This window comes from Lactuca serriola, chromosome 6 (assembly GCF_051521515.1).
Source record: "Lactuca serriola cultivar US96UC23 chromosome 6, Lser_US96UC23_V15, whole genome shotgun sequence".
NCBI lineage: Eukaryota > Viridiplantae > Streptophyta > Magnoliopsida > Asterales > Asteraceae > Lactuca > Lactuca serriola.
This window is the reverse complement of record NC_136413.1, coordinates 65661589-65671485: the sequence shown is the minus strand read 5'-3', so window position 1 is coordinate 65671485 and position 9897 is coordinate 65661589. Positions and strand designations below refer to the sequence as shown.

The window sequence follows — 9897 nt, the reverse complement described above, 5'->3', positions numbered from 1 at the left end:
GAGGAGGTTCGGTTGTGTGAGCAACTTTTGAGGAAGGAGGTGGTTTCGATCCGGACTTCACTTCTCCCCCTTGTTTCGGAGTGGACACGAAACTAGGTAGCCCTTCAATTTTGCTGAGAAGGTCCAGGGCAGGAGCAAGTTTTTCAGCAAGGGTGCGCCTCACCGAATGATTGAGAATCGGATCATGTGCTTCTAGGATGTTGGATAGGGCAGAGTGTACATCTGAAACACATGTTTTGATAACCTCCCGTTCGGATCGAAGAGCTTCAATCTGTTGCTGAGAATTGGAAAGCTGAGCGCTCTTGACCTTGAGGGCGGTGGTTTTACTAGCAAGAATGTCCATTAACGAGTTTTCGGCAGCGATATCCTCTTGAAGTTTAGAGAAGCGCTCGTCAATGGAGGCACGAAGGGCCGAGTTGGCGTCGCTGATGGATTGGCGAAGGGTAGCGAACGATTTCAACTCCGTTGAGACGAACGTGGCCAATTGCTGAACGATTGGTTCCAACGTTGTCTTTGTTGCATCGGTGCTCTCCTGTAAGGACTTTAACAGGGAAGAGGCCTCAGAGAATAGTTTATTGACTTTTTCGGTCGCAGCCTCACAAGCTTTTGTCGAGGCGTCAATGGTTGCAGTGGCTGAAGCGACGGAATCATGCTGAGCCCTGGAGAAGGCATCAACAATCTTCTGAAGAGCGGCTTCAGAGAGAGAGAGGATTGAGTGTTGGAGGATGAAGCAATAAGCAAGTCAACCTTCTCATTTAGCTCCTTAAGATGCTTCTTTGTTACTGGAGCATCCTCCTCGTCGTCGCTTTGGACCTGAAATGGACTGAAGTAGACCGAATCGAATGTCATATTTTCCCCTCCAAGGAAAGGGTTATCTCCATCAGAGGCATGACCTGGAGATGTTGGAGGTGGTGAAGCTGGGGGTGTTGTGGTATGAGTCGGTTCAGGTTGGGTGTGAGTGGGGGTAGTTTCGGGTGGTGGTTGAGTATGGATAGTTTCGGTTGTATGCTGGGGTTCGGTTACAGGTGGTGGTTCGGTTGCATCGGTATGAACCCCCGTATCAGATACGTTGGTTGTAACCTTTGCAGTTGTTGTTGTTGTGGTATCAGTGAAAATGGGTGGTGGTATAGGGAAAGAAGTTTGAGGAATGGTGGTAGAGGGGTTTATGGTGGGAATGGAAGTAGGGATTGTTTGAGTGGGAGAGGGAATTGGTGAGACATGGATTTCCATGTCTGGAGTAGGTGATCGGGGTGGGGTGTTGCCTCTTGGAGGGGTTTCGCCTCTTTGAGAGTCGTCCGAATCCGAACTCTCACCTTCAGATGCACTTGAAGAGGAAGCGATTATAAGCTTTCGCTTCGGTTGAGTCTTTCGCCTCTTCGGCTGCGGGGACAGTGCAGCTTTGGTTGGTTTCCTCTTCCTGGGAGAAGGACCTTTAGCCCCTTTGGTCACTTTCTTCCCTTTATCTGCCTTTTTTCCCCTATTAACAGGCTTATCAGCGTCATGGATGGACTTCAGCATTTCCTGTGTGAGTTCCCTCGGTCTAGACGGTTTGAACTACTTAATAGTCCGGATGATCCTGCTGTCAGATGGAACATCGCGGTACATGGTCTCCGAAATTGAGCCAATGAAAGAGAACTTGGATGCATCTGAGACGATAATCTTCGTGGTATGAAAAGTACCGATCGAAGACATCGATGCACCGGCAGCAGTGGGGACATCGAACTTATCCATCACCCACTTGGTGATGAGAGTCCAGAACCGTGCATACGACACCTCAGAATGTCGTGAAGAAGAAGAGAGGCTCTGGATGAGTTGTTTCCAGAGAACAAACCCATAGTCAAGATTGACACCGTTGTAGACGCCATACATTATCGACAAGAAGAGTCGACTAGAGCCGTCGGATCCTGAGCTCCGTTCAGATAAGCCCTTGAAGAGAACAGTTAACATGCCGTTCCACTGTGGCGGCAAGCAAGACTTTTTAAATTTCGCGACGGAGGTGAGCGCCTCCGCGTACCCCATGTTGTAAAACATACTGTAGAGGTGCCCAATCGGAATCGTCTCCGGATTAATCCTTGAAGGGTCAGCAGCAAACCCTAGCAATGTGCAAAATCGTTGCCTTAAAATTGAGGTCTTGTGATCAGAAACCTCAAAGAACACCCTATCGACTGCTTTATCATAATGTGCAGTCGCATACACCTGCGATAGGAGCTCCATAGGCACAGATTCAACCCTAGAAAGTGCAGGAGCGATTTGTGAGTACTTCAGGCACTCGATGACCGGAAACATGTAGGAATCGTACACCTGAGGGGTTAGGTCAATCACCAAACACTGTTGAGGGCGAATGGGAAGGATGTGTGAGGTGGCATGGACGGAGGATGATTCTGCCATTGTTGAAGTTAGGAAGAAGAAGATGAACAGTAAAGGCTTTAGGAAATTTTGCTCTCTTGGGAAGTCGGATGCAGTAAAGAGGTAAATGGGAGTGGAGATTGCCTTTTATAGTGGATGTAAGGAGAGAGAAAAATCTGTTCAAATCTTCTATCGAAATACGAAAGGGTTTCCCGGAATCACAGATGCGTGACAGTTAAGGCATGCGATGATCACGTAGGAGAGAGAGTGTCAGATTCCTTATAACACGCCGCCCAACAAGCGCCGTTTCAGAAGAACCTGTTTTCAAATCCACACGCGCCTGTTTTAGTGCCAAAAAGGAACCGCTTCAAATTCTCCCACGCGTCCACGACGTCAGTTATGGAATGGGCGTTTCAAATTCGCATGCGTCCCTTTTTACCGCCGTTTGAAATTCAATCCATTTATCTCCCGCCTGAGTCAGCAACCCTTCATCTTATCTTTTGAATGGCATCTTTTAAATAAATCTCCCACGTGGATTATTTTTGACCACAACTTGTAAATAATCTCCAATTCAGTAAAACAGCCTGTAATTATTAGTACCAGAATTTTGGAAAATCAAAGATTTTCGTGCTAAGAGTGTAAAAAGAAAAGAAATAAAGCAACTCTTTTTAGGAATAAATGTGATGTCAATAACGACACGAAACAAATGATCCCGGGCACGAATCTCTTCCTTCAAAGCCAAGAGAGACCTTAAAGTGTTAGTGTGGTTTCCCGTTGAATAACGATCAAACACTTATTAATAAATGTTGAAAGGCTTCTTTTAATTAGACTACTTAAGGGTGGTTTTCGCTTTGATTCAACAATTCTAATCTTGAAATCAGATAGAAAGTGAACAAAGTACTTGTGAGACCGGTGTAGTCTGTTGAACAAGTAGGTAAGAATAAATTTGAAAGTGGCTTGGAAAATATAAAATCTCAATAAAAATTAAAAAACTGGATCCCGAGGGAAGAAATGTTATGGTGTTTAACAATTTCATAGGAATAACACAAATTAAAATTTGAGATTTCATCAAGATACATCCGTCAATTCTTTGGTGAAAACTTGAGCAAATTAATTGTTCACCGTCAATTCAGATTAGGTGTTGAATTTTGGGTTTCACTCAGCTCGTAGTGGCACGAACCTAAGATCATAAACACAGTTGTTGTGTAACCGTAAACCTCAGTGGTAATTTCTGAGAGTCTCAAGGGTTACATTGATGAAACGAATGTAATGGAGAAATATAATGGAGATGGTGTAAGAAATTAAAGTACCTCTGCTGTGAAAATAAGGACCAAGCAGAAAACTCTTATCTCATGTGAGAAGAGAGTAAGGTAGCTCACGATTAGAATAAATGTGATAGCCTAATTGGGAAGACAAGGTTTGTGTATACCAAATCATGAAGGCTATTATTCAGAATCTTATGAGGCTTGGGACACATACAACAGCATGTTACTAGGGACACTTAACTATCCAACAATTTTATCCCCATAAACGAACCAACACACAAATAAACTAAAAATAAAAAATATTTTTGGAGGTTTTGATATATAGAAAAAAAATAAAATAAAAATAAAAAATAAAAAATAAAAAATAATAAGGAATGTAAGAAAGAAAAAATAAGACTTAAAAAAACTTTGGAAAAATTTGTAACTGAACCCGAACGTTCGGTTGGTTTCGGTTGAGAAAAATTTTGAAAAACCGAACCCGAGCGTTCGGTTGGTTTCGGTTTTGGAAAATTTTGAAAAACCGAACCCGAGCGTTCGGTTGGTTTCGGTTTTGGAAAATTTTGAAAAACCGAACCCGAACCTTCGGTAGGTTTCGGTTTTGGAAAATTTTGAAAAACCGATCCCGAACCTTCGGTAGGTTTCGGTTTTGGAAAATTTTGAAAACCAAGGAATTGAGGCTAGTAATAAGAAAATATTTTTGACAATAAGATAAACGACTTTGTACATGAAATTTACAAGCAAGAAAACTACCTTTGGGGTGATGAGCGAGTGAGATGATTCAACCGAACCTGAACGTTCGGTCAATTTCGCTTCTTATGATTAAGGTTGAGAGGTAGTTTGAGGTACTGACTCTGATTCCATCATACCTAGCCCTTGTAATATTCTGTTGAATGACGCTTCAGGAAGAGCTTTGGTAAAGACGTCAGCCAGTGGATCAGTGGTTCGAACAAAGTGTACTTCGACGTTTCCATCTTCCACATGATCTTTGATGAAGTGATACCTCAGTGCTATGTGTTTGGTTTTGGAGTGTTGCACTGGATTATGACAGATCCTAATTGCACTTTCAGAGTCACAATATAGAGAGATCTTCTTCATATTGAGTCCATAGTCTCGAAGTTGACTCTGGATCCAAATCACTTGAGAGGTGCAGGATGCAGCTGCTATGTATTCAGCTTCGGCAGTAGACAAAAGACACGCACGTTTGTTTCTTTGATTGCCAGCTAACCAATTTCCTGTCAAGGAATTGGCAGCCACCTGTGGTGCTTTTTCTATCGAGTCCACATCCTCCAAGGTCTGCATCTGAGTAGGCTTGAACGAAGAAGCCTGAGTTGGAAGGATACCATAGACCTAGAGAGGTGGTTTGCTTGAGATAGCGTAGAATGTTCTTCACTGCAAGCATGTGAGGTTCGCGTGGGTTTGCCTGAAATCGAGCACAGTAACACACAGAAAACATAATGTCAGGCCTGCTAGCAGTGAGATACATCAGTGAGCCTATCATTTGTCGATAGAGCGTGATATCAATAGCCGGTTTGTCCAGGGATGGGGTGAGCTTGGTGCCGAATGCCATTGGGACTTTGACTTTGGAGTCACCCATCATACCAAACTTTGCTAGGAGAGTCTTCGTGTAAGCTTCCTGATTAATAAAGATTCCTTCGGATCCCTGTCTAATATTTAAGCCAAGGAAAAAGTTAATAGGACCCATTGAGCTCATTTCAAATTTAGTCTCCATCAGCTTTCTGAATTCAGCTGTTAGACTGGGATTCGTTGAGCTAAAGATGATATCATCGACATAAATCTGAACGATCATTACGTGGTTACCTTCCTTTTTGCGAAAGAAGGTTGGGTCAACCGAACCTTGTTTGAATTTAGACATCTTTAAGAATTTAGTTAGCGTTTCATACCAGGCTCTCGGAGCTTGTTTGAGTCCATACACAGCTTTATCCAGAATGTAGCAATGATTTGGATACTTTTTGTTCACGAAACCAGGAGGTTGCTCCACATACACTGTTTCTTCGAGTTCTCCATTAAGAAATGCACACTTGACATCCATTTGGAAAACTTCAAAGTTTTTGTGGGCAGCATAAGCAAGAAATATTCTTACAGATTCTAGCCTAGCTACAGGAGCGAAAGTCTCTTCATAATCAATCCCTTCCTCCTGATAATATCCTTTTACTACCAGACGAGCTTTGTTCCTTATAACGTTTCCTTCCTTGTCCAATTTGTTCCTAAAGACCCATTTGAGACCAACAACCGAGGCTTCTTGAGGGGTTGGAATGAGTTGCCAGACTTTGTTCCTTTCAAATTCGTTCAGTTCGTCTTGCATTGCTTGAACCCAATCGGAGTGATCAAGAGCAGTGTTAACTGTCTTCGGTTCAACTTTTGATACGAATGAGTTAAACATGCAGAATTCGACTTTGGAAAGTAAGGATGTCTGTTTTGCCTTGAGTTGTGATCGGGTTAGAACCTTTTCAGAGACATCACCAACAACTTGAGAGATAGGATGATCTCTGGTCCATTTGGTGAGAGGAGGGTAGTTTGGATCAAAGGTTGGATCCAGTTCAGCATTGATCATTTCTTCTGGCTCGGATTGGCTTTCGTAGTCGAATGACATATCAGCTTGCTCCCCCTCGATAGATAGGCTTTCAGGAATATTTTGAGAATCTTGAGCTTCAGAGGTTTCTTGTGGTGCTTGGCTTTCAGGCGTTGATGCATCTTCGGATGGTGAAGCACTCTCGGTTAGCAAAGTGCTTTCGGTTGGCAAAGTGCTTGGCTCCCCCTCAACTTGTGAGCTTGGCTGGGATGATGATGGTTGATTCTCCCCCTCGACTGAAGCATGGGGTGATGGAGGTTCGTCAGAGTTTGATCCTCCTTCATTTATTCTCCTGGCAGTTTCTTCGACAATTTGCCTCATGTGATCTACTTTATTATCTGCTGCGCCTGCTTCTGAGAGAGTGGCTTTCTCTGGTTCGTCGAATAGCTCCAAGAACTTCTCGTATAGGTTAGCGATCGAGACCGTAACCTGGCCAGTTTGAGGAAAGATTTCCCCTGCAGTGTTTTCACTGGCCTTTAGCTTGTGAGTCGCTTCAGATTTAAGCTTTACAAAGAACACCCATGTAAAACGCGAAAAGTCATCAACAATAACAAGAATATACTTGCTACCACCAATGCTTTCGATAGATGATGGACCACACAAATCAACATGAAGTAATTCAAGTGGTTCAACAACTTTAGTGTTAATTACAGATGGATGACTTTGACGACTCTGCTTCCCCATTTCGGATGCAGCACACAAATGATCTCTATCATACTTGAGCAGTGGAAGACCTCGAACATGACCTCCAGTGACAAGTTTGTTGATGTCTTTAAAGTTGAGATGAGAGAGCCTTCGGTGCCACAACCAGCTTTCGTCAGATTGTGCTTTTGATAACAGGCAGATAGCTGGGTTTCCTTTGATAGGTTTGAGGTTTAGAGGAAACATTTCACCCTTACGCTCTGATTTGAGAATAACTTTCTTCGTTTTCTTCTCGATAATTTCAGAACCCTCATCGTCGAATGAGACTTTGAGACCGGTACCTCCAACGAGTTGAGATACACTGATGAGGTTGTGTTGTAGTCCTTCCACGTATGCCACCTTCCTTATAGTGAAATCACCATAGGTAATCATTCCATAGCCTTTTATGGTGCCGAAGGAGTTATTTCCAAATTTGACGTTTCCACCATTTGAAAGAGACCGGTATTCCCTGAGTTCTTCTTTCCTCCCTGTCATGTGACACGAGCAGCCACTATCAATGTACCATTCTGTGACATCCCCAAAATCACGGCCAGAAAAGACCGGTTTGTTTATGCTTTGTTTAAAAATCAGAGTTACATTTTAAATGAAAGTGTTGCGGAATTTGTCCCAAAACAAAAATATGATAAAGATTTATCAAAAGCATTTCCATAGAAATGTATTTCATTAAAAGACTCGGGATGTCATGTTCGTACAGACCAAAAGCATAAACAATACAATATAAGCCTTACTACATTATTTCATATCTACAGGCCTATATCCGTAATCCCTCGTCCAAAACATCACACCTATGCTCATGCGCCACTACCTGTAATACAAGAAACTGAGTGGGTCAGGCTTGGGAGCCTGGTGAGCACATAGGGTTTTCAACCCACAATAAATAAGTTTATTAATTTCATCAATCAACAATAACCCGATTACCCGTTCCCGTTATCCTCACTTTATGTCCCTAAACACCTATCATAAGGGACCTAGCCTAAGGATCATCATCGGGACGGACACTACTGCTAAGGGGATTCCTCGGCAATAAATGTCCCAAAGGCAACCATGTGGGGGATGGAGTACACCGGTGAACACATCGTTCACAAACACCTACAGGTTGCGAGCCTGCTAGTGTTCCACTGGACTGTCTAGAAGAGTCCGTGGTCGTCATCCATACTCCGCTAGATGACAGAATCAACAACATCAACATCGAGGCCTCTCATCATTTTATCACACATCACCTATTACATCTACCCATGTTTTACCCCAACATTTTCGTAGATATAAAATACATATACAATTTAAATCATTGAAAACCTGTATAACAATGTTCATCCAACATAGATAGCAAGTATTCAGATAATATGCACACATAGCACGTAATTTATAAAATACTTCATATCTATGTGTAAGATGAAAGTAACTATGCACTCACCTGGTAAGGTGGTGACTCGGCACTCGGACAGCTCTTCGTTACTTCTTAAAACAATTTTTCCTTGACCAAACCTTGTATTAATACCACTAGAGTTTAGTTTTAACGTTAATCGCGACTAATTAATAGTCTAGCTATTATTACTATTATATAAGCGTTAAATAACACTCAATATAACTCATAATAATAACCCAAATAATTATTTTAAGGTCCTAATAATTTTACTATAATTAAATAAAAGCTATATTAAATATAGTATAGGCGTAACTCACTCACAATGGGTTTTTATTAAAAACCGGACTTCGCTGGAGCAGCGTTTCCGAGCCGAAAGCTTTTCTTCTCGGAGCCGTCGGGCGCTCCGGGGCTTTCTTCTCGTGATAGGGAGGTTCCCTAGACTTGGGAGGGGTTTAGGGAGGCTAGAGAGAAGTTAGAGAGAGAAAGAGAGGCTTATGGTGTGAAGAAAATATGAGAAGTTCACCCTTGTATTTATAGGAGTTTTATAGTAAAGTAGTCTCTAAGCTTCGTCCCTAACTTTTGCATACGAGCTCCGTTTTTGTCTGTCTTTTTACCGTTGAGTTCCTATTAATGAGATCTTCAACTTTCATTTAGACCTCGTTAGCTAATTCTCATTCTATCTCGGATTTACAAAACTGTATCGAATTCGCCGCGCTCGAAAAGTAGAGACTAAGCTTCGTCCATAACTTTCGCATACGAGTTCCGGTTTTGTCTGTCTTTTTACCGTTGAGTTCCTATTAATGAGATCTTCAACTCTCATTTAGACCTCGTTGGCTAATTCTCATTTTATCTCGGATTTACAAAACTGTATCGAATTCGCCGCGCTCGAAAAGTAGGGACTAAGCTTCGTCCATATCTTTCGCATACGAGCTCTATTATCAACGTTCTTTATATCCACGCGTTGGTATTTACGAGTACTACAACTTCCATTTAGATCCCGTCGGCTAAAAATCGACCGATCTAAAATTCAGATTTCGGGCCGTGCATTGCTATGCTAAATCTTAGAAAAATCATAACTTCCTCATACGAAGTCAGATTTGGGCGTTCTTTTTATCGATGTTCTTAGTTTAACATATTCTACGACTTTCGTTTAGATCACTAAGGCTAAATCTCGCTCTATCATAAATTCACTATTCACGCTTCCCGGTATCGTGCCGGTTCTGTCGTGAAACTTCGACGGGTCATAACTTCTTCGTTATAACTCGGATTTCGGCGTTCCTTATATGCACGGAAACCTTAAGACATATTCTACAACTTTATGTAGAGATATCGGGATTATCTCACACTTTAATTTTGACGCTCATTTTTATTCTTTATTAATTATACATTTATAATTAAATAATAAACACATATAATTCACATAATACTCAAATATTTCATCTTTATTACTTCAAAAAGAGTTACAAGAGTTGACCTAGACTATTATATTGACAAAAATGCTTAGCCCTGAAACCCGGGCGTTACAATTCTCTCCCCCTTAGGATGATTCCGTCCCGGAATCATGCATCAGCAAACAGATGTGGATAGCGACTCATCATGTCATCCTCTGTTTCCCAAGTGAGATTCGG

At 42.0% G+C, this 9897-nt stretch overlaps 1 long non-coding RNA gene across 1 annotated transcript; it reads right to left on the bottom strand.

Moving 5' to 3' along the window:
- Positions 1-7581: 7581 nt before the first annotated feature.
- Positions 7582-8749, bottom strand: LOC145056565 (uncharacterized). The gene is made up of 3 exons (XR_013685830.1): positions 8591-8749; positions 8318-8388; positions 7582-7708 (listed from the first exon to the last, which is right to left on the bottom strand). It is a non-coding gene; the product is annotated as an uncharacterized LOC145056565 (long non-coding RNA).
- Positions 8750-9897: the final 1148 nt, after the last annotated feature.